Source organism: Bos taurus, chromosome 23 (assembly GCF_002263795.3).
Source record: "Bos taurus isolate L1 Dominette 01449 registration number 42190680 breed Hereford chromosome 23, ARS-UCD2.0, whole genome shotgun sequence".
NCBI classification, from domain to species: Eukaryota; Metazoa; Chordata; class Mammalia; order Artiodactyla; family Bovidae; genus Bos; species Bos taurus.
This window is the reverse complement of record NC_037350.1, coordinates 44882049-44907407: the sequence shown is the minus strand read 5'-3', so window position 1 is coordinate 44907407 and position 25359 is coordinate 44882049. Positions and strand designations below refer to the sequence as shown.

General features: G+C 42.9%; 1 long non-coding RNA gene across 7 annotated transcripts; it reads left to right on the top strand.

Moving 5' to 3' along the window:
- Positions 1–272: 272 nt before the first annotated feature.
- On the top strand, positions 273–20699 carry LOC101906324 (uncharacterized). 7 transcript variants are annotated; one of them, XR_003032154.2, is made up of 5 exons: positions 273–1762; positions 11510–15998; positions 16437–16528; positions 17016–17320; positions 19367–20699. It is a non-coding gene; the product is annotated as an uncharacterized lncRNA (long non-coding RNA). The 7 variants fall into 7 exon arrangements; XR_003032153.2 differs by having other exon boundaries at positions 273–390; positions 1065–1762; positions 11510–17320; XR_009492592.1 differs by having other exon boundaries at positions 273–1130; positions 1586–1762; positions 11510–17320.
- Positions 20700–25359: the final 4660 nt, after the last annotated feature.

The following is a 25359-nucleotide window of genomic DNA, read 5'->3' as shown; positions in this document are numbered from 1 at the left end:
GCAAAGACTAGGGAGCCGCTCGGTGTTCAGCATGAACCTCCAAGTCAGACTGGGGCCTCAAACGTGGCTGGAATCATTGAGACGAAAGACTCCATGCTGCCAGTGTAGGGGGTGTGGGTTCGATCCCTGGTTGGGGAACTAAGATCCCATGTGCCCTGCAGGGCAGCCAAAAGATAGAAGAAAAAAGAAAAAAAAAGATGAGGTCATTAAGTTGGGCCCAAATCCAATATGACTGATGTCCTTATAAAAAGGGGAAACTTGGCCACAGAGACAGACACACGTGAAGGGAGGTAATGTGGAGACACGGGAGAGCACTACCAACAAGACAAGGAATGCCTGAGGCTGCTGGAAGCAGGAGGAAATAACGGAACAGATTCTCCCTCCCAGCCTGTGCGTGTGTGTGTGTGTGTGTGAGTTACTTAGTCGTGTCTGACTCATTGCGACCCCGTGGACTGAAGCCCTCCAGGCTCCTCTGTCCATGGGGTTCTCCAGACAATACTGGAGTGACTTGCTGTGCCATCCTCCAGGGGATCTTCCCGACCCGGGGACTGAACCTGAGTCTCCTGGGCCTCCTGCATTGGCAGGGGGGTTCCCTTACCACTAGTGCCACCTGTGAAGCGCTCCCAGCCCTCAGGAAGAACCAACCCCGCGGGCACCTCGATCTCAGTGTTCCAGCCTGCAGAACGGGGAGGAAGGAAATTTCTGTTGTCCAAGTCACCCTGTTTGTGGTACTTGGTTAACCACAGCCTTGGGAAGCTAGTACAAACTTCTCTGTCAGACTTTGAATTACCTGCACACAGGGACTTGGAGTTATTAATCCCGGGATCCCTAGCACCTGGCAACCTCCCTGGATGTTTGTAGAAATCTGAGGATCAATTCCCTAGTTCAGAGGCTTGAAGTGCCTTCTAAGGCAAGCTTTGCTCAGGCTTTAAGCTGGAAGACAGAGGCTACAAAGGACAGAGAACAGAGAGGCTGGAATTGGTAGACATTGGAATTTTGCCCAAGATTTTACCGTCACCGTCCACCCTCCACTCCCAAATCATGACACTTCTTTCTCTGTACAGAGACCCCCCCAGCAAGATTCCAAGATCCAAGAAGTTCATTTGTGTTTACAGCCATCACAAACAAGGGTGAGTGAGAACACCATGTCCTTGCCCTGGGTCCTGCCCCCATTCCTACCCTGGGGTTTGGCTACCCCACAATTGCATAGGAAACTCTTGTTTCTTATTATTTAAAGGTTAACTTGAAATTCATTTCTGATGAGAAAAGTCACAGAACTCTGGAGAGCTGTGCTTGAGTAAATGTTTTACCTTAGGTTAGCCTCCAATTCCAAAAACTTTGAAAGCTATAAAACTGGAGCGATGGATTTCTGTGGTTCCCTGACCAATTCAGATATTTGTAATAAGAATAATAGAGCAAAAGATAGCACAACCTCAGATTTTTTTCCCTTTACTCAGCTGAAAATTAAACCAGACAGGCAATTACCAAGGTTTTGCCATAGTATATAATATGTGTACACCACATTTACGGCATATTTCATATTACATGGTTATTATTCTGCATTTTCATCCAATCATCTTATTAGCTCTGGCATTTTTATGTGGTGAATGACTACAAGCTAAAAGTCAAGTGAGAAAGGCACTGGTGGAGAAATGAAACACAGACTCAATAAAATAGGGCCCATTAAAATGTGACCGCCATTACAATGGACCACAGCTGGGGGTGTGGACAATGACCTTCTGAAGACCCAGAAAATACTAAGGTGAGAAACACCGTCTCTAATACCATCTTTCCTACTCCAGTTCTGTAATTCATCCTAATATGATACACAATCATTCCCTATTCGTCTTTCTCAAGAATCATGGTTAGATGGCTTTGTGAGTGGTTTTGTAATGTTCTATGCACTTAACTAAAAAAAAAAAAAAATTCACAAGAGGAGAGCACCATGCTAAATCATATTTTTACATATAAAATATATTTAAGTATATATTTTTAGACCTTAGAGAATGCCATTGTATATTCTGACATGTTATTAGAGGAAAATGAAACTGCTCTATTAAATTCTAAAAATAAACTTGGGTCTATTTTTTGTAGCTCATTCAACTGATTTTCTATCTTATGAGTCATTCGGTGTTTTTGGTGTTTGATGTCATTTACTTGAAGCTAAGTTGAATCCTATTTTGGGTATATAAGCAAAGAAATGAAGGATTATAGTAAATCAGCCTGCTATTCAGACTAAAACAATATTTTTCCTAACAGTGTTTGGTCCATCATTTCTTTTGCTTTCTTTCCTCTTTCTAAATTTCCAAACTTCCTTTGTCTTTTCTTCTGGAGCTAAAGTTTTGTTTTCTTTGGTTTCTTTCTTTCTCACTTGCTCTAACTTTCCCCACTTTTTCCTTATCACCACTGAGAAGTCTGGAGTTTTCTATCCTGCAGATAAATATCGCTCAGCTAAGCAGGTTTGAGGGTAAAATCCAGCTTCTTAATCATATTCTAAAAAGTAGGACTGGTAGAGAAAAGCTCTGCTTTTTTTCCCCCAGTGTAGGAGAAAGTGGTCATGTGAAGTATATTAAAACTGAAGGATCTAGATACCACTTATTGGCACCATAACTTATACACAAGTTATCATCTGTTATAATTACCGTATATTCTGACTTCGAGAACAAAAAACCAGCATGTATATGCTATGAGCAATTCTATTCTGACCCACCAAAGAGTAGCAAATGACAAAGCAATCTGTTGAAATATGTTAACTTCTTTTCTATAATCACTAGGTATAGTGAGCTAGTGAAACTCAGGATGTGGAACCATTTATTTCTGCTCTGTAGCTTAATGTCTAGCTCACAATAAGGCTTCAAAGGTCAAACTGAATCAAACTAAATGAGTAAACTCTTGATCAAAATCAAATCTGTAGCTGTCTATTGGAATAGACTTTGCTGCTTCCCTTAAATTCTGAGGAATTCCTTGTAATCTTTGAGTAACCTGATACAGAGCCTAGGCACTTGATTCTAGTCTTTTATTTTCTTATAACCTACTGTAAACTTTGAAGAAATTACAGATTCAGTGTTGTCTTAGTAGACAGAGCTTGTATATGTACTATACTGCTTGCGGGCATGCTCAGTCACATCTAACTTTTTGCGAGCCCATAGACTGTTGCTCGCCAGGCTCCCCTGTCCATGGAATTTTCCAGGCAAGAGTACCAGAGTGGGTTGCCATTTCCTTCTCCAGGGGATCTGCCTGACCCAGGATTGAACATGCGTTTCCTGCACTGCAAGCAGATTCTTTAGTACTGCACTACCAGGGGAGCCCCATATGCAGGGAATAGCAGGGAATTAACCAAACCAACTCAATTCACGATGCCTGCTCTGATCAGAACAGCTACTGTGGTCAACCAGAATGGATCTTAGAGCTGCTTTTCTGTCACCAGAAACAGAAATGCATTCTTGGCCATAAATCAATGGCTGGCTTAAGGCCATCCACCGGATTGCTCAACCGTGTTCTCTGTGGTGCAATGCACTGTGTTGGAACCCCATATCCTGAATTCTTGATCCTCAGGCATGGCCAGGACACTGAACTCCAGGTCAGTTAGGAATTCCTGGCTGTTTTTAGGCATCCAGGTGGTCAGCTGAGAGGCTGTGGAATTCAAACATGTGTTATAACAGGGCATCCAGTTCTATGCAGAGTCAGTGGGCCACATGTCACTGCTCCTGGTAGGTTATTTGGATACTTTTGGGTGATAACAGAAGCACCTATAGCCTCGTTGGATGGAAAGAACATATAAGACCTCCTTGATTCCTACCAAAAGCAGTTAAGTGTGCTGGAAACATCAGCCTAATGCCTAACATTCAGCATCAGTTATTGTTAGTATAACTTTTCACAAACATGGAGAAACATTTCTCTCCAAGAGAAAATGTAAATCCCCAGTCACCAATTCATTCTCTAAAAAGAATCAAACTTTTCTCAAGAAGGGATGAGACTGAGCAGGAGATGCCATCATTATAAAACATTTTATGACACTGCAGACAGCAGGGCAAATGAGCGTTTATGTGAAACCATTCATTTCCTGCAGTGTGGTTCCCAAGCGTTTGCTTTCTTGGAACAATGATGGGAAATTTCCTAACACGAGAAGGACTATGACGTCAGCTCCACTTACGTGTTGCTCTTCCCAGTCTTGGAAAATGTCCCATTATCCTTCATGCATTAGATGGATCTAAAATAAGCAAGTCTAGACAGTGGAAACCATATACAAGATCTACGATTTCTTTCCTCATTATTTAGTCCTGTAGCGTGTAAGTCACTCAATAATCTCCCTCTGATTGAAGGAAAATTAGGAACGTACACAAGGGTATAAAATACATATGTCAGGTAATAAATCTTTGGCTATATTTCTAGGTTATTCCTAGCTGCTTCAAGTCTTTTGAAGAAGCAGTTGGATATTCAATAAATGGTGCTAGGAAAACTGGACAGCTAAAGAATGAAAGTGGGCCTCTATCTTACACCATACTCAGAAGTTAACTCAAAATGGATTAAAGACATGAATGTAAGACCTGAAACTAAAATTCCTAGAAGAAAACATAGGTGATAAGCTCTTCGGCATTAGTCCTGGCAATGGCTTTTTGGATTTGGCATGAAAAGCCAAGGAAATAAAAGTAGAAATAAGCAAATGAGACTACATCAAACTAAAAAGCTTCTGCACAGAAAAGGAAACCAACAACAAAGTGAAAAGACAACCTGCTAAGCGAGAGAAAATATTGCAAATCATGTATCTACTAAGGAGCTAGTATCCAAAATGTATAAAGAACTCATACAATTCAGTAGCAAAGAAACTCCAAACAAACAAAAAACCAATTAAAACCTGGGCAGGGACTTCCTGGTGGTCCAGTGGTTAAGAATTGGCATTCCAAAGCAGGGGATGAGTTTCAATCCCTGGTTGGGGAAGGAAGATCCCACATGCCATGGGGCAAGTAAGCCCATGCACTGTACCTACTGAGCCTGTGAGCTCGGGAACCCACATATCACAACTAAGACCCAGTGCAGCCAAACAAAGAAATACATTTATTTTTTTAAATGGGCAGAGGATCTGAGTAGACATTTTCCCAACGAAGGCATACTGAGGGCCAACAGGTACATGAAAAGGTGATCAATATCACTAATCATTATGTAAAAGCAAATCAGAACCACAGTGAGATATTATCTCATACTTAACAGAATGGCTATTATCAAGAAGACAAGAAATAATGGGTTGGTGAGGGTGCAGGGGAAAGGGAACCCTCGTGCACTGTTGATGGGACATAACTTGGGGCAGCCACTAAAGACAACAATATGAGGGTTCCTCAAAAAATTAAGAATGGAACGAACTTATGATCCAGCAATTCCACTTCTGGGTCTTTATCCACAGAAAATGAAAATACTGATTTGAGAAGGTATGTGTGTGCCATGCTTAGTCGCTCAGTCATATCTGACTCTTTGCAATCCCATGGACTGTAGCCCTCCAGGCTCCTCTGTCCATGGGATTCTCCATGCAAGAAAACTAGAGTTGGTTGCCATTTCCTCCTTCAGGGGATCTTCCCAACCCAGGGATTGAAGCCAGGTCTCCCATATTGCAGGCAGATTCTTTACCATCTGAGCCACCAGGGAAGCCCATATATACCCCCATTTTCATTGTTCAGTTCAGTTCAGTCATTCAATTGTGTCCAGCTGTTTGTGACCTCATGGACTGCAGCACGCCAGGCCTCCCTGGCCCTCACCAACTCCTGGAACTTACTCAAACTCATGTCTAGGGACTTGGTGATGCCATCCAACCATCTCATCCTCTGTCGCAGCACAGAGAAAAAGGGAAATAGACAATATGAAAAGTTATGGGGATAGAATGAGAAACTACAAAATAGCTGTGTGTCAGTCCCCCTTCCTGCCTTTGTTTTCTTCCTACTGATGCGCATCCTTTTGTAGTTTTTTCAGTGATAGAAAGACCCTGAGTTATAAGCTTTCTCAGGCTCAGTTTGTTTGAACTTGTCTTTACTTCACCTTTAGTCTTGATAATAATTTAGCTAGATAGAACCTTCCAGGTTGATGACTATATTCTCCCAATACATAAAGTCATTTTGCTATTGTTTTGGGGGCTTTACTAATGCTAATAAGAGTTTTGCTAGTCTAATTATTGGTCCTTTGTAAGTAATTTACTTTTTAATTCTGACTGCTTTAAAATTTTTCTTTGGTCTTTAGTATTCTGCTGCTAGCTACTGACCATGTGTCAGAATTTCCTTCATTTTTAAGACTGAATGATATTTGATTATAAGTGTATACCACATTCTGTTGGAGTTCTTGTTAATTTTTAACAAGGGTTCCTGCATTTTCATTTTGCACTTGTCCTGCAATTATATAGCTAGTTCTGCTTTTATTCTATCACACAAAACTGTTATTGCAAAGCTGTAAAAGAGGGACTTCCCAGGTGGCTCAGTGGATAAGAATCCATCTGCCAAAGCAGGGTTCAATGCCTGGTCCAGGAAGATTCCACGTGCCACAGAGCAACTAAGCCTGTGTGTCACAACTGCTGAGCCGGTTCTCTAGAGCCTTCGAGCCACAATTACTGAGCCTGTGTGCCCCAACTACTTAAGCCCGAGTGCCCTAGAACCCATGCTCCGCAACAGGAGAAGTCACTGCAGTGAAAAGCCCACACACCGTAACTAGAGAGCAGCCCCTGCTTGCTGCAACCAGAGAAAAGCCTGTGCAAAGCAACGAAGACCCAGTGCAGGCAAAAAATAAATAAACAAAGTAAAAAAAATAAAGACAAAGAAAAACTATAAAGAAATAGAGGAAGGGAAATTAACAGTGTGTCCTTCACAAAGCTCTTCCAATAGTTCATGAGAAAATCACTCAGAAAGTTAAACCTTTCCCAGACACACAGTGTGCTCAGCATTGGCTCCTGAACCTTGGCTTTTACCTCTCTGTGAGGTGGGCTTCCTTCTTCAAACCAGTAGGGTGTGACTCTTCACTGACCCTTGGAGAAAGCCGTCCCTCCACACTGGTAGCAATTATGTCCTAGAATGATCTCCCTACTCATGTCTACACTCAAGCAGTACGATTCCTTGGACAACCCTTGAAGCAAGACATTTCTCAACTTAAGTCTCTCCCAGACTCTCGCTGGGAGGTGGGGGGTTTCCTGAAGACAGTCCAGGATAAATCTTGGCTCTCCAAGTTCAGCACTCTTTGAGATTTCCCCGGTAGTATTATGTGCAAACATGCCTTATTATTTCTGAGTCATCTCAGAAGTAACTCCTGTCTCAGGAGAGACATTAAGTGTCAGAAATACTGCAATCAAGATCCATGTTAAGGATGAGAAACGTTTTTCTAATTACAGCAAAGTGTGCTCAGACTGCTGAGTGACATACATTACAATGCACTGAAGTGGCAGGCTGGCCTCTGTCTCCTTCTTTATTCCACAACTTGACCAGAGGCCCACGGTACATTAAAAATGAGCCCTAACATATATCACTTTTTCAAGTAACAGAACTATTCGCTTTTTGAAGTCCTTGCTCTGGCCACACAAAAACCTAGATGAAGCTTTGACATAACGGTTTTTCTGTACCTTAGGCAGATCACACTTTTAACCCAAATGTACCAACACTGCTTTTTGTTCTGAAAAGCCAGTCAGAATTAAAGTACTTTCCTAATTTAAAGAGATTCCCAGGGGTTGCAGGATAAGATACTGCCGGGTTATATGTGTAGGGGAGGGTATGCAGCGCATAACGTGTGTTGATGTGAAATCGAGTTGGATGACAAAATAATGGGCTTCCCTGGTGGCTCAGATGGTAAAGAAGCTGCCTGCACTGCAGGAAAAGCCTCTTAGGTTGCTGGAGTTCTAAGTATAAATGAACGAGGTCAGATCGCATGATAATAAGAATGTAGTCTGGCTTTATGATTTCACCTAGTCCTTCTGATCTGGCTCTCAGAGGTTCTGTATTTTAGAATTGTTTGGACTTGGGCTGGCCAGCACAGTGGCAACTAGTGACAAGTGACTTTGGGACCCTTGAAATGTGCTGTGAGGATAACACTTGCCCTTCACTTTGAAAAGTTAGTATGCAAAAAAACACATCTCATCCATTTTTAGGAATGATATCATTTTGAACATATTGGGTTTAAAATACACTATTTAAATGAACTTGGTTTCTATTTTTTTTTTTTTAATATTTGTTATGTCTTAGTTTGCGGCCTGTAGTATCTTTAGCCAACTCTTAGTTTTGGCCTGTGGGACCTAGTTCCCTGGGTACTTAGTCACTCAGTCATGTCTGACTCTGCAACCCCATGGACTGTAGCCCACCAGGCTCCACTGTCCTTGGGGATTCTCCAGGTAAGAATACTGGAGTGGGTTGCCATGCCCTCCTCCAGGGGGTTTTCCCAGCCCAGGCACTGAACCCAAGACTCCAGCATTGCTGGCAGATTCTTTACTGTCTGAGCCACCAGGGAAGCTCAACCAGGGATCAAACCCGGGCTCCCTGCATTGGAAGCATGGAGTCTTAATCACTGGACCATGAGGGAAGTCCCTCTTTCTACTATTTTAATGAGGCTACAGACCATTGACAATGACTTTTGTAGCTCTCATTACACCTCTGTTAGACAGGACTGGTTCAGAATCCAGTTAGTTTTTGATACATACCATTCAGCTTTGGACCTTTGGTGTTCACACATCTGTTCTCACCCCCAAAGACCCATCCCAGTGTGCACTCTTCTTAACTTCAGTCTCAGCAGTGAGTCCTTTGCTGGTGAGCAGCCCAGTCTGCCCTCAGCAGACTCATCTCAACGCCTCTACAAGCTGTTTCCTACACAGACTTTGGGGAAAAGGGAAATCATTTTATTTCTTTGAAGAAAATACCCTCTTCCTCAATCCAAATGGACATTCCACACTGTGGGTTCTTTTTTTAAACTGAAATTTGGATTAGAGTAAGGAGTGAATTGTCAAATTTGGCAGAACATTTCTTTCTAACACCAATGAGTCTGTCAACCACACTATAAATAAATATACGATTTAAAGCCACTGATGTCTTCTTCAGTGTCTTGGCTGGACAGAGCAGGAACTGCTTATAAAGAGAAAGAGAAGATGTCAGCAAAAGCAGAATTTCACTAGACTTTATTCTAAAAAAGGCAGTTTTTTTTGTAGCGCGAGGAAGTGTACAGAAAGTTACGTGCTTGGTGGATTCAAGAGAGACTTATTAGATACAAAATTGGTTTTGCTGCTAATGCTAAAGGGCAGACAGAAGGGAGACCGAGAGGAGAGAAGCAGGTATAAGAATATTTTCTGTAGGGTTTCATTACTCAAGAATATACTCTGTGCATCAACTTTTTATTTTCTAAATGAAAGGTTTTTTCCATTTTGGTACTTGGTTAATAAATAATGAGTTTAATTTTATCATATATTAAAATTCACTTGGTGTCATATTGAGCAAAAAAATGTAGAACAGGATATGCTGCTCATTCATTTTTGTTGTAAATTTTATTTAAGTTCATGTTAAGCTTGTAATTGGAGCTCATAATGAATACATCCTATGAAATACAGAATTTTGGATTCATACCTTTTTATAGCTATTATTTGAACACAAAATCCTTATTTAGGATTTTTGTTTAAGTCTGTTGTTTCTAGTAATTACTGTTGTTGTTCAGTTGCTCAGTCGTGTCTGACTCTTTGCGATCCCACGGACAGAAGCATGCCAGGCTTTCCTGTCCTTCACCATCTCCTGGAGTTTGCTCAAACTCAAGTCCACTGACTCGGTGATGCCATCCAACCATCTCGTCCTCTGTGGTCCCCTTCTCCTCATGCCTTCAACCTTTCAGCATGAGGATCTTTTTCAATGAGTCGTTTCTTCACATCAGGTGGCCTAAGTTTTGGAGTTTCAGCTTCAGTGTCAGTCCTTCTAATGAATATTCAGGATTGATTTCCTATAGGATGGACTAGTTGGATCTCCTTGCAGTCCAAGAGACTCTCAACAGTCTTCTCCAACATCACAGTTTGAATTAATAAGAGGTTATTATTCTAATTTTTTCCAAGCTGATTTAGAAACTTTTGATGCATCCTGATTTTTTTTTAGTTTTTCCTTGTGTGATATGAAATACCCTAATATCCCCTTAAAATGCAAGTGATGGGTAAGAGAACTAACATTTCCCTTGAAATCACTTTATTGTAGTTACTTTATTGTGTCCGGGAGCAGTGATGGATTTTTCTGGATGTCATCCAAATGTCTTTACTGTGTTTAACGTTATAATAGGAGTCAAGTCTTTTTTTTTCCACCATAATTTCAGCTCTTGAACATATTCCAGGATATGTGTGGTGCACTGTTTTGTACTGCAGTGAAGAACACTGGTTGCCTTCCTCCCAACCCCTCCTGGGGGTTAATATTAGGAATTATAATAAGTAAATGAAAGATGGAGCCCATTTCCTGACCTCACTCATGGCCTACTTTAAAAAGCCTCAAATAACTCTGAGAAAAAAATAATACGGATTTATTTTAGTGCTTCTAAAGTTAATTGTGATAATGGTATTTCTCTGCTAGGTAAATTAACTGCTTTATTTCAAATAAAAGCCCAGATGTAATCTTGCTGACTTCAATCTACCTAATGCATCGTTAACATTGGATCGGTATTACACTCATGGAAGTTGTTATTATTGCAATTCAATCTCAACTTTAATATCACATTTATATACATCTGAATCATAGCTGAACTAGTAATAACTATATGTGCCAAGGACTGCTTACTGCTAATACACTTAATTCTCTGTCTGAGGACTTTTTCTAGCCACTGGAGTCTGATCATTCCAACAATACAAAGACTAAGCCAGAAATGCCAGAGAACGAAAACCCCCAGAAACTGCCCACAACCCACGTCAAATAGGAGAGCGGAAGGATAAATCTCACAACTTCCCTGCCCCGTCGTTAGTTTAATTTTGAGGCATATTCTGCTCCAGTGCTCTATAAACTCTACCACTAGGGGATATTGTTAAAAATTCATGTTCTGATTCAGGAGATTTGGGGTGGAGCTTGAGAGACTGGAAGTCTTAGAGTCTCCCAGGGTCCCCAGAGAAATCAAGTGCCACTTGCCTTCAATAAGAAGTTGCCTGATTAGTCTCCTTTAGTTTTCTTCTCTTTCCTGTTTCGCATGGCTTCATCCTCACCCTAGTGTTTCCTTCCTGCATGTGGACACTTATCTCAGAATCTGCTTCTGGGGAACCCAAATCAATAGTATATGTACACATACAGTACATACCCATATATAGTCTACCGATCTAGATCCTACCTATATTCTGTCTACCTACCTATCTATCAATCATATATCTACCTATCTTCCCATCTACTCACCCCTCTATTTACCTATCATCTCGAAGAGAGCAACCCAGTGCAGTTTCTTAAAGAAGGCAGACAGCTGAAGAGCTAGAAGATAAAGAATAAAGAAATCTGGGAGAGAATAGAAAGAGTGAGTTGATGACCAACAGCTAAACTGACTTTTTCCTACTTCTATGCAGCTGTCAAGAGGATCTGATGTCTCGGAACTCTGGTTAAACAGAAGACTGGGCAGTTAGTTATGGCTGCATGAATGGTGCCTCTTCAGAAGTCCGCAGAAGGATAGCCATTCTACTAGGAAAGATGGTGAGGTCATTTCACCAGATTCTATCACTCAGGACTCGTTGTTGGGAGGGTTGACCATCCAGGTCATGGAAAGAAGGTAGGTCAGATGTTAATCTTGGAAAAGACTGAAAGCAACAGAGGCAGAGGGACACTCGGTGAGGAGACAAGGGAGGCCCTGCCACACTTGGTACTTGTGGGTCAGCTCGGCCGAGGAGAGGAAGGTGAATGAACGGGCTTTGCAGATGGTCACCCGGGAATTTTTACTGACTCTGCAGCTAATATAACATGCAACGTGTGCTGTTTATCTTGTGGGATCTGTGGGAGCAGAATCGGGGGCGAAATCAAAATCAAATCCCATCTCTGGCACTTCCTGGTTATGTCCCCTCAGGATGTTCCACAAACTTTCTAAGCATCAGTTTTCCCATCTATATAATGGAGACAATGCCTATCTCATAGCATTGTGATGAAAATCAAAGGAGATGTTGTGAATAAAGTAACTTGGGTTACTATAACCAGAGGATAAGAGAAGTGCCTTAATATTGGAAATATACCCAAGAATGCTGGAGAAATGGTGGGTGCTGATTTGACCAGCTTCAAGTATTGTGTACACACAGGCACACACACACGTGTTTAATGTCTTGCTTGTAGAAAGCCACTGGAGTGACAATGCCCTGATGATATAAGTCGATCCCAGCTATGACATCCGAAAAATTCCACCATTGCTCTTAGCTATGCATGAAATCCCTCTGTGAACTCTCTCTTCCACCAAAGCAAACACCTGTTTCTGATGGAATGCAAAAGTCAAACTTGGTTTAAAGCTCTTGTTCCCCCTTCTTTCAGGAGTCTGTGTTCTCTGCAAAGACAGTTCCTGCCGAGGTCAGCTTGGGCTTCAGAGTCAGGCCATCCAAGTTCTCTTAGCCCACAGGCTCAGTCTTGACAGTGTCCTACCGTACCTGAGAGTCTGGGGGCTGAGAGAGAAGAAGAGTCACTTTGCTTTTATCACCAAGACCCACAGATCACAGCCAGTGGTCTCACCGTTTGTGGTGGTTTCTCCCCAGGGTCCTGACGGGTTGGTATTCTGGAAGCAACATTTTGGAAGGCCAAGGACATGTCAGCTCTTAGGACTGCACGGAAGAGAGTCAGTCCTTGTTATCACCATTGGATCCCAGCGGCTCTTTCATCTCAGACTTGTGAAAGCAGCTTCTCCTCCTGAGTTCTGCCCCAGTTTCTTAATGGGCCAAGGAAGGGAGATGTTGATGGAACTCACAGATGTGGTTAGACCTCCCCAGCAGCAGTCTGGTCAGAGGTCAGCTGGTCTCTTTCCAGTAACAGGTGGCCCTTGGCCTCTATTTCTCAAGAGAGCTTGAATCAAGAGACATTCAGGGTAAAATGTGGTCATGTTGCTTTTTATGTTCTGAAAAGCCTATTTTCTATAAGCTATTTGACAGCTGACTTTTTGATAGAAGCTTGCAGGAGTAGGTGTCAGAGGTCTCAGAAGCAAAGTCTCTGCTCTTTCAGTCATGTGAGCTGCCCTTGTTTCAAATTTCAGGATGTCACAAAATATACCACACACACACTTTGTCTCATACACACTAACATACATGAGGAAGTGTGTAAGCAATCAGAAAAGGAAGCACAGAGAATTTATTATAATTATGAATAAAATAAATGAAATCTTCTTTATATCATGCTGCTGTTATGAAGGATAATCATATTAGTTAATCAGCATGCTGGACCTGAAAGTAGTTCTTGTTCGTGATGAAACATGAAATGTTTGTCCTTTGCCCATCTCCTTTCCAACCCGGAAAAATAAAAGATACGTAATTCACATATACTTGTGAAATTCTAATACATTTTAAAAGAATCGATAGGCAGAAGGTCTAATCTAAAAGACTCATATAGAAACCACTTGTCACAGAAATCTAAGTGGTCTTAATTCACGAAGAAACTCAAGCATTCCCTGCTTGCAGGGAAACAGCTCCCATGCAGACCTGACATTCATGCAGAGTGCAAAAAGTGTGAGTCGCTCAGTCATGTCCAACTCTTGGCGGATTCTCACCTACCAGGTCTATAGCCATGGACTATAGCCCACCAGACTCCTTGGTCCATGGGATTCTCCAGGCAAGAATACTGGAGTGGGTTGCCATTCCCTTCTCCAGGGGATCTTCCCAACCCAGGGGTCGAACCCCCCAGGTCTCTGGCACTGCAGGCAGATTCTTTACTAACTGAGCCACCAGGGAAGCCCAGAGTGCAATCCCAGAGACCGTGGGACGTTACCTAGAGCTTCAACGATGGCATCAGAAACACAGACATTACATCTGACAATTGTGTGATCCAACACGGCTGACCTGGATGGACTCTTTTAGTACTGGCCTACTCTCCCATATGTGTAGGGGTTCAACAGGGTGCCCACCTGGGGATACAGGCATGCATGTGCCCCATGCATACCTTTTAACTTAAGAGTCATATTTGTAGCTCCCCTAGGAAAGAATCACAGGCCAGAAGCGGGTGGCCCGGACTCTTGTTTGGACTGGAGCGCACAGACAGCAGCTGCAGCCTATCAGTGAGATTGGCTGCTGACAGGAAAAAGCATTAACAATTTCATCGGGTCTTATAGATCAGGAACAACAGCACACCCTTCCCCAACTGGTGGCCACCACGGTAGCTGTCGTGGTTTGATTGAAGTCAGTATTTTAAAAAATGTTTTAAAAGTGGCAAAATATGGGTAACGTAAAATTCACCATCTTAATCACTTTTAAGTACACTTTTAAATCACTTTTAAGTTCAGTCGTTTTAAGTACACTCACGATGCTGTGCAAGCAGTCCCCAGAACTCTCTTTATTTTGCAAAACTGAAACTCTGTATCATTAAACAATAACTCCCATTTCCTGTCTCCCCCAGCGGTGGAAACCACTCTTCTGTGTTCTGTCTCTGAAGGTCACTCCCCTAGGTATCTTACATAAGTGGAATCATACAGCATTTGTCCTTTTTAAAAAAAAATTTTATTAGTATTATTTTTTACTTTACAATATTGTATTGGTTTTGCCATACATCAACATGCATCCGCCACGGGTGTACATGTGTTTCCCATCCTGAACCCCCCTCCCACGTCCCTCCCCGTACCATCCCTCTGGGTCATCCCAGTGCACTAGCCCCAAGCTTCCTGTATCCTGCATCGAACTTGGACTGGCGATTCGTTTCTTATACGATATTATACACGTTTTAAGCATTTGTCCTTTTGTGAATGGCTTATTTCACTTAGCATCGCGCCCTCAAGGTCTGTCTATATTATACAGCTTGTGTTAGAATTTCCTTTTAAAGGCTGAATAGTGTTTCATTTATGCATATACCACATTTTGATCATCCACTGATCTGCTATGAAGACTTGGATTGCTTCTTTTGGCTTTTGTGAATAATGCTGCTATAAACATGGGTGTATGGAATCAGCACTTCTAATTAAAACAGGAAAGGCTCAGATTCCCTTTCATGACGAGCTTATGAAATGGAGGGTTATGTCTGATCCTCAAGAAGTGGTGTTTTATGGAGAGTGTAAAACTGGTTCATTTCAGGAAGCTCTTTTGGCCCACTATCCTCACTGATATAGCTGAGGGGGGATTGGGAAATCTATGGGCATGGAGCAGAAAAGAAGCTAATTGGTCTGTAAATCTATCTCAGTTTTGATCTCTGTCTCCTTTCCACTAAATGTTCATTGTTCCCGCCAACAGGCACCGAATGAGAAATATTACTCAAGAGTTCTACCTTTATTGGTACAACTGTATTGGCTAATTCTTGCAAAGTGCCTAAAACGTTCCAAAAACATTCTTAACTATTACACTCTGAGTATACCTGTTGTACAAGCAGGAAATGAGTCAGAAAGTGGCAAAGCACCTGGCCCAGAGTACACAGCTGGTCGGGGTATTGGAACACCAGCAGTTTTACTCTAGAATTCATGCATTTTACCATCACACGACATGTATCTCACTCTTTCCAATATATGAATAGGTGTGCATAGATGTATACCTATAATAAATATTTTTTGACCATCAGCAATGAAAGAAGGAGGGCTTCCCAGGTGGCACTAGTGGTAAAGAACCACCCTGCCAATGCAGGAGACATAAGAGACATGGGTTTCATCCCTGGGTTGGGAAGGGCATGGTAATCCCCTCTAGTATTCTTGCCTGGAGAATCCCATGGACAGAGGAGTCTGAAGGGCTACAGTCCATTGGGTCACAAAGAATTGGGCATGATCGAAGCAGATTAAATAACCCTGCTTATCTAACTTACATGCAGAGTACATCATGCAAAATGCTGGACTGAATGAAGAGCGCTACATCGGTTACGGCTGATGAACCTACATGGACTCAGCGCCATCACCCAATGGCCAAGGTTCGAGTCAGGGCTCACCTTTGCTGCTGTACATTCTGTGGGTTTGAGCAACTGTAAAATGGCTCTGTTGGTTAAGAATCCGTCTGCCAGTGCAGGAGTAGCTGGTTCAATCCCTGGATAGGGAAGATCCCCTGGAGAAGGAAATGGCAACCCACTCCAATAGTCTTGCCTGAAAATCTCATGGACAGAGGAGGCTGGTGGGCCACAGTCATAGGGTCGAGAGGAGCGGGACACAACTGAGCGACTAAAGCACCGCCACCATAGTGACATAAGCCTCGATGTCTAAGGACGGTGGACGCACAGGTTGCTTTTCCTCGTGGTTCTCTCTTGTTTATTGCCCATTATGGAAAGTCCAAGGCCAGTATCCAGATCAGCAGTGTGGAGGTGCTGGTGCTTTCCCAAAGGGGAAAACTAACTGCAGAAACTGCCATTTTCCAGGGCTGGATCACCATCTCTGACTTGGAAGAAGTGGCCACCAGCTCCTGCTTTCATGTGGTAGCTCAGGATTTCTGACATCTTTTCTCGAATAAGTAGGTCCCTCCTTGGGAGTGGGTACCACGTCTCCTGCCAACTCTTAAGTCGGATTATGTTTTCCCCTGAGGCCAACTCTGCTTATGACTGAACTATTCAGTTACTGCTCTAAAGCACTGTTCTCACATTTTAAAGGGTAATTACTGAACATTTGCATTTTTTTTTAAGTTCTCAGAACTGCTTTTCTCAGTTATCTGCACTATCTGCTGTGAGGACATATTCTCATTGTGGAGATGAAACCAAGTGTGAAATAGGGTAGCGACGGGTGAAGAGGTGAAGGTGAATTTTGGTTCAAGTTGAGAATTCACAGGCCTTGGTCTACTGAGCCATATTTCCCACGCTTACTATCTGTGAAACAGCAGCTGTGAGGTGGAACTCTGAGAAATATGCTCAATAAAGTTCAAGATTTTAAAAGAATCAACCTCTCCCTTCCCCTTCTTCTTTAAAAAAAATTTTTTTTTCTTTTTTTTCCATCTGGCTGCACAGGACCTCAGTCACAGCACGTGGGATCTCTGACCTTTGTCGCAGTCTGTGAAACTCTTAGTTGCGACATGTGGGATCTAGTTCCCTGATCAGGGATCGAACCTGGGCCCCCTGCATGGGGAACTCAGAGTCTCAGCTACTGGACCACCAGGGAAGTCCCCCCTTCTTCTGATACAGCATCTGTAGTACTCCTTGCAGCTACCTGGACTCCTTGGCTTGAATACCTTGTGACGGGGAGATCACTACCTCATAAGCCACTCATCTCAGATCCAAGTATCTCTTCTTGACGGAAGGTGTTCCTTCTTCAGGTAAAAATCCCAGGTGGTGCTGGATTCTACCTAAAGAACCCACCTGCCAATGCACAAGCCTCAGGAGTCGCATTTTTGATCCCTGGGTCGGAGGGTTCTGGAGGAGGGCATGGCAACCCCACTCCAGTATTCTTGCCTGGAGAATCCCATGGATAGAGGAGCCTAGCGGGCTATAGTCCATGGGGTCACACAGAGTCAGACACGACTGAAGTGACTTAGTACACACGCTGTGTCCCTAAGAGTCTGCTCCTTGGTCCTTGAAACTTGGCCAGCATCTTGGGACAAAGAGTTTTAGAAGCAGTTTTTAAAGGGGAAAATGTTGCATGCCTGAGCAGCCAGATCATTGCCTCTGAAGTTCATGAGCCTTATTCATATAACTGGTAAGTCAGGTGAGTTCTCTGTTTCTCAGGGAACTGTCACTTCGCTTTTTACCTCTGCCACTTTCTTTGATTTCCCCCTGGCATCTTCCTTCTCTGGTAGATGTTTCTTTGTCTCTCAAGTTTATATTTCTCCCTGTGATGCTTTTCTATTTTTATCTTTTTACTCCTTTTTCTTTTCTCCTATTTGCTTTTCCCCTCAATTTTAATGAATAGTTATTAGACCCCTATTTCAGATTAAGGAATGTGCTTTGTTCAGTCACTAAATCGTGTCCAGCTCTTTGTAACCCCATGGACTTCAGCACGCCAGGCTTCCCTGTCCTTCACTATCTCCTGGAGTTTGCTCAGACTCATGTCCATTGAGTCGGTGATGCCACCCAACTATCCTCTAGTGCACTAGGTACATAAAGAAGTATAGAGAAAGCCTCTGCCCTTCAAGAAAATGAGTTCTTCTGTAGAGTCTGCTATCTCTCTTTAATTAACCACAACAGAAAACGGTTATTTTCCCTGGCTTTGTCTTTTGTTCTTCATAGTTAGTTGGGAAAAAAAGCAAATTAAACATGTTCTATCTCTTATTGGAAGGAACAAAAGGAAGATCTAAGTGGGTTTATTTTTGTGCCTATATGTGACACTCAACTTTTCACTTTTTACATCAATGGGACTTGGCTGAAAAACATGTTTTTCTCCATACCTGCATTACCCCCTTTTCTTTGACATGACAAAAATGTTAGGAAAAGGCTCAAATACTCTAGAGACCCTATTGGTTTTTCTATGTTACCAGTAAGCAATGGCGAATGGTTGACTTATATTCAACCTGCTGGTTCTTCATAGAGTGAATTGTTTGAAGCCAGTGGTCCTCAACTTGAGCCTGCCTCAGCACCACCTAGAAACCCAGTCAAAGCACCCATTTCTGGGTCCTACTCCCAGAGTTTCTGATTGGGCAAATCTGGGGTGCTAGTGAAAGAGTTACTCCCTCAGTCATGTCTGACTCTGCGACCCCATGCACTGTAGCCCCCAGGTTCCCCTGTCCATGGGATTCTCCAGGCAAGAATACTGGAGTGGGCTGCCATTCCCTCTCCAGGGGATCTTCCCGACCCAGGGATCGAACCCAGGTCTGCTGCATTGCGGGTGGATTCTTTACCATCTGAGCCACCAAGCCTGGGGAAGGGCTGGAGAATATGATTTTCTAAAAAGTTCTGGAGTGATGCTGCTGCTGGCCTGGGGACCGCATGCTGAGAACCACTGAATTCAACTGAGCCTTGATAGTTAAGAGGCAGCTTTGCCAGTAGGGGACTGGCGGCAGGGGTAGTCACTTCTGCTCATTTTTAGAGTTCAGAACAGTGAACCTTAAAAAAGTTTTAAATAAAATTATTTTAGATACACTGTTCTTATGGACATGTTTTCTGTATGAGTGAGAAGGATCGTCCTCCAGAACCTCAGGACTTCAGCCTCGCCCAGACCCCAAGGGCAGGAGGACCCTCCTTCATGCCCCTTGGTGTGCACAGCCCATCCCCTACCGTGCCGTGCACCACTAGCCAGGTTTTAGGTCAGCTCTGAGATACTGTTTTTTTTCTAAGCAAAGGAGCAAAAACATGAGCATGACTCAGGTTATAAAATGTTGGTTTTTAAGGACCCACTCTCACTGTTTTTTGTTTTCTTTAATTTAAAGATATCCAACCTCCGCAAACGATCCTGCTGTGACTTCCGCTGGCATCACGTTTGTCTGAGTTTTGGATTCCACAGTAAGATCATGATTTAAAAGCCAAAGAAAACAGCAACCTTAAAAGTCAGAGTTTCATCTAGACCCGGGCTGTGGACAGACCAGCGGTGGCGGTGTGGGCATACGTATCTGTACACGCGTGTGTGGTGTGTGCACATCCTTGCAAAGGGCAGGTGTGTGTGGGGAGAAGTGCAGAGCTCTGGTCTACCCAATCACGGAACATACAGATATGTTAGCATTTCACATCCCCGAGGATCAGAACGATAGCTGGGCTTGGTGACACAGGGAAGAGTTCTAGAATTTAAAACTCCTACAGATCATAGTTAAATGTTATTCAATGAATTTAAACCTCCAAGAAAACAATTCTATTACTTTGATGCTTTCCAGTCCAATCTGTAATAGCAAACTTATTGCTCTGGTTCTCAAATGAGAACCTTTTTCATGTTCTGAGACACACTGTAAGTTGTTGTGATACTTCCCGTCTGAACTATAAAAAAAATTCACTGTGAGTATTGACAATATTTCACTTACAAACATTATACTATCTTTTACAATTTATTCAGCAGACTTACCTTCAGACCCCAGTTTAGTGGTGCAAGGGAACACTTCATCTCAATTTATTTAGTCTTGTCTAGGCCATGGCACCCCACTCCAGTACTCTTGCCTAGAAAATCCCATGGATGGAGGAGCCTGGTAGGCTGCAGTCCCTGGGGTCGAGAAGAGTTGGACACGACTGAGCGACTTCCCTTTAACTTTTCACTTTCATGCATTGGAGAAGGAAATGGCAACCCGCTCCAGTGTTCTTGCCTGGAGAATCCCAGGGACGGGGGAGCCTGGTGGGCTGCCGTCTATGGGGTCGCACAGAGTCGGACACGACTGAAGCGACTTAGCAGCAGCAGCAGCATGGGTACGATGGCAGTTGGACTTGGCAGAACTGGAGAGATTCTGACACACACGTGTGCCTGGAAGAGAGGAGATTTAAAATGTTACAACCACAGAACAGAAAATGGGACATCCCAACTTTATTCTGAATTACCTCTGTAATTTTCCCAAGATGAGAATATCACAGCAGGCCACTTCATCCGTTGTCTTCTTTGGTCTTTCAAAGAATGTCTGTTTCGGAAATAAAGACAGAGACCCTGGAGACAATCTAACTGATGAGGAAAGTAATTCCTTGTCCGAGAATCAGGCTAACCCAGAATAAAGTGAATCTTGTTCTCCTTGATGACCGTTAGTAACCTGTGAATTATTGAATCTTGAATAAATATCTGAACTTATCAAATTCTGAGCACCTGAGATCAGATTTCAAAACCTACAAATGCACAGAGCTTTCCCTCATATATTCTGGTATAAGGTATGAGGTAAGGCTGAGGCTTCGGGATCTTTTTAAAGCTTCTCAATTGATTCTAGTGCACAGCCAGGTCTGGGAACCACCCTGGTATTAAGAGAGAGAAAGAGAGAGAGAGGCTTCCCCAGTGGCTCAGATGTAAAGCATCTGCCTGCAATGTGGGGGACCCGGGTTCGATCCCTGGGTTTGGAAGATCCCTCTGGAGAAGGAAATGGCAACCCACTCCAGTACCCTTGCCTGGAAAATCCCATGGAGAGAGGAGCCTGGTGGGCTGTAGTCCATGGGGTCGCAAAGAGTTGGACACAACTGAGTGACTTCACTTTCACTTTTCTGGTATGAGAACACAGAGGGGACACCCACTGATCTTCCAGGAGAAAAGGAGGTCTGGGAAGACTTCACAGAGATGGTAACACTTAAGCTGGGCTCAGAAGCATGAATACGATTTTGACAAGTGCACAAGCCATTTCTAGGTAGAGAAGAAACCACAGTAGGTCCTGGGAGGTGTAAGAATTCAAGGCAAGTTTGGGGAGGCAGGGCAGCACGCTGTGATCACACAGGGCTACATCAGATGATGTACGTGGAATGAGAAGGAAAGAAGGGAGTTTCAAAAAGAAAACTGGCGGCCAAGGACACACTGTCCTGAGTGCTACGTCAAAATTTGAATTTTAGTGCAGGCAGTGGAAAATCATCAATTTTTATTTTAAGGAATTATTTTTTTTTTCAAAAAAGAATCTGTATTCTAGAAATGTAATTTGTGAAATGCCATGAAAGATAAAGTGAAATAAAAAGAGACATAAAGCAGAGTCTTCATTATTGGGGCTATCCAACAGACCAGAAAAAGAAATAGTCAGGGTCTGATTTTAAAAAATGACAGTGAGGCACTCCCCTGGCAGTAAAGTGGCTAAGATTCCAAGCTTCCAGTGCAAGAGGCTTGGGTTTGATCCCTGGTCAGGAAACTAAGATCCCACATGTCACATCAATTCAGTTCAGTCGCTCAGTCAAGTGATCTGAGTGACTTGACTGAGTGACTTTTCCTTATCCAGCTATAAGCCCCTCCAGGGTAGAGTTCATGACTTATTTGTCTTTATGTTCCCCAAACAGCATACTTCCTGCTTTATAGCAGGTGCCCAATGAATTCTTATTGAAAATACTCCCTTTTCTTAAGGAAAGAAGAATTTGGATCATCTTCTGAGAGTGAAGGAGTAAAGAACAGGGTGAGAGCTTGAGAAAAGAGATTAAGTTCAGAAACCCCAGTGCTGGAGAACAGGAAACTGGCTGGCTAAGGATCTATATAAGGACTGTTGGGTAAAAGTCTGTACCAGCGGAGAAAGAGGAGGCTTATCCCATTTGTGTAAGAGCAGCGAGAAGCTAATAATGATGCAGGCACCGCCTTGTGTGTGCTTTGTGAGCTAAGTCGCTTCAGTCGTGTCTGACTCTGCGACTCCCGACTCTCTGGACGGTAGCCCACCGGGCTCCTGTGTCCGTGGGATTCTCTAGGCAGGAACACTGGAGTGGGTTGCCAATAATGCAGGCATAGCCTTATAAGAGCAAAAATCCAAGTTGAGGCTTTCAGAGAGATTTGCTCTGCGAATTCTCTGAAGATTGTGTCTCACGTATTGGTGAGCTCGGAGCCCTGAAGTCAGGTCAGCCCCCCTCATCCGAAGAGACACCCTTCAGTGTGTCTGAGAAAGTGATGTATGTGCTGTGACCGCCTCCTCCTGGCCCCCTGGCATGGGAACAGTCAGAACCCCCTTCTGCTGGAAGAAGGTCACAGTCCAAGAAGACAGGTAAACCAGGGGTCGGAGCACACAGGGCTTCAAGGATGCCAACTGGCTTTGCCGCGTCGGGAGATTTCTCACACTCCCTGGGCCAAGTCTCCTGTTTTGTAACAATTCAGTCAAGGGTTTTTACTGAAGTAGAGAAGCATGAAATGCATTTTCCAGAGAAGTTTCCGAAGTGGGGGAAAGTTCATGGCTCAGAAGCACCGGTGGGTAATGAAAGGAGACTGCAAACTTCTGTTTTTCTTTATAAAAAAGAAAAATAAGAGTTTCCCAGGTTTTAAAACCTAAATCTAAAACTTGTGCTGTGTCCTTGACTCTTAGCCCACCTTCTTCTCTAACCCTGATGTTGCAAGCTTATTTGAGGCTGCTTCAAAATGCCCCAAGTGGGTGACCGTGGCGCCAGTCAGCAGCAGGACACTCTTGGAAATGCGTGCAGGCTGGCTTCCCTTTGCAGGGACCTCAGCTCTGTGACTCCCCTCCAGCCCAGAGTCACAGCTACCCAGAGGGACTCACTGAGAGCAGGCAAATCTAGTGAAGGCTGCTTGCCTTAACCGGCTGGTGAGCCCTCATTATAAGTCTTGATTAAACTGCTGTTTATTGTCAGGAACTCATCTTTCCCTCACCTAAAACCAAATGCTAGCCTTAAGGATGAAGAAACAAAACTAAGACAAATCTGGCCATCACTCTCTGCTTTGGGCATTAACCTATTCAGCCCGTGTCTTTGATATGCAATCAAGCACAAATGAATGTTAGGTTCCCAGATTTATGAGAAAAAAAATTAATAAAAATACAAATACAGCTTTATAAAACAAGCCAAGTGAAAATGCTTTGACTCATCCTAGTCCACCACCTAGCCAATCTGCTGGTTCTCAGATCTAGTTCCATTGTCTGACCTTGAGTAAGATATTTAATAAGTCACTGAGACTCAATTATCTCTATTTTTAAATTGAAGGATAATTGCTTTACAGAATTTTGTTGGTTTCTGCCAAGTATCAACATGAATCAGCCATAGGTATACATATGACCCCTCCCTCTTGATCAATTTTCTCTAAATTGGATTAGTAACACCTCTTTGGAAGTGTTATGAGAATTTAGTAACATATATAAAGTATGGAAAGTGAAAAGTGAAAGTGAAGTCGCTCAGTCATGTCCAACTCTTTGTGAGCCCGTGGACTGTAGCCTACCAGGCTCCTCTGTCCATGGGATTTTCCAGGCAAGGGTACTGGAGTGGGTTGCCATTGCCTTCTGCAGGGCATCTTCCCAATCCAGGGCTCAAAGCCGGGTGTCCCGTATTGCAGGCAGACGCTTTACCATCTGAGCCACCAGGGAAGCATTAAGTATGGAACACCTTGATAAATGTCTATTTCTGTTCCCTTCAAACTGCCTCTTGGGATTACTCCTGTATCTCTTTTAAAATAGCCATACCATCTGGCAATCCCACTCCTGGGCATATAGACAGAACTCTAATTTGAAAAAGGTACATGCACCCCTGTGTTCATAGCAGCACTATCTATAATAGCTGGTCATGGAAACAGCCTAAATGTCCATCGACAGATAAATGGATAAAGATGTGCTATAGGTGAATTCCGACCATCGTTTTCTTGACTACGCAGCCCAAGAGCCTGAGCTCAAGAGCTTCAACCAGCTCAGGAATGGACCCTCCTCCACAAACTCTGCCTTCCTCTCCTTGTCTTTCCTTCTTTCTTTTTCTTTCCTTCCAGTAAAGAAGTATTTTATATTGACTCTTTTATCCCGCTTTGCAACATCTTATATTTATCATTTCTCTACTACATTTTAGAGGTACTTCTTTGGTATTTTTCAAGAGTATCAAATGTAGTGTCTTCCCCTGACTCTTCACTTTTGCAGGCATTGTTTCAAGTCAGGATTTAGAATTGCTGAGTTGTATGTTTGAAGCAACGCACCTGTTAGTTGAAAATTTGTTTCATTTTTTACTTTAGAATTATACACAAATTTTTTTATGATACAGTGTGTTACAAAACACAGATGGTTCAGCATCCATTTATATTATGAGCTCATAGCATTACATCAGTGTTTTGTAGACACAAGTTCATAGGTTGCAATGAGTTTCACATCAGCATCTTTATTTTGTAATTCTTAAGAAGACTTAGTGTTATGTAATCCTGAGACCACTGTACTTGAAATAAACAAAAATGTTAATTTTGTAGCATTTTTAGCATCTTGATAATTGAAAATCACATATGGGCAGCCCTAAATCTTCCATAGCACTTCGCATTCCAAATTCAGATAAAATAAAACTCACAAAGCAGACAGAAAATAGAAAAATTAAAATTTGCTCATAAAACCCTGCTGGCTCTCCTAACTGAATCTTTGATTAAGGGATACACAGCTGCAAAGCTAAGACTTAAAAGCCAGGACCTCCCTCTAATTAAAGTTCCACATCTTCTTTGAACAGAAGCTGCAAATGACCCACGTTTCTTCCTCCAGTGGTCAGATACCTTACCAAGGAGCAGACTGGCAGACAATCAAGGAAAAACAAATTGCTTGAATAATCTTAAAAACGGATTCATTCACTCAACAAATACTTATTGAACATCTACTGTGGCTAGGCATTTTTCTAGACAGCAGCGGCACAGGAATGAGTAAGACAGAGCAAGTCCTTACTCTTAGAGAGCTCATGTTCTTGTGGGAGACGAGTGACAGCAAATGAGAGACAGACAAGCCTGTAATTACAGCCTGTAGTCAGGGCTTTGCTGGGAATGAACTGGGTGTGCTGATGAGAGAGAGCACGTCCTTTGAACAGAATCGTCAGGAAGGTTTGATCTCAGGAGCTA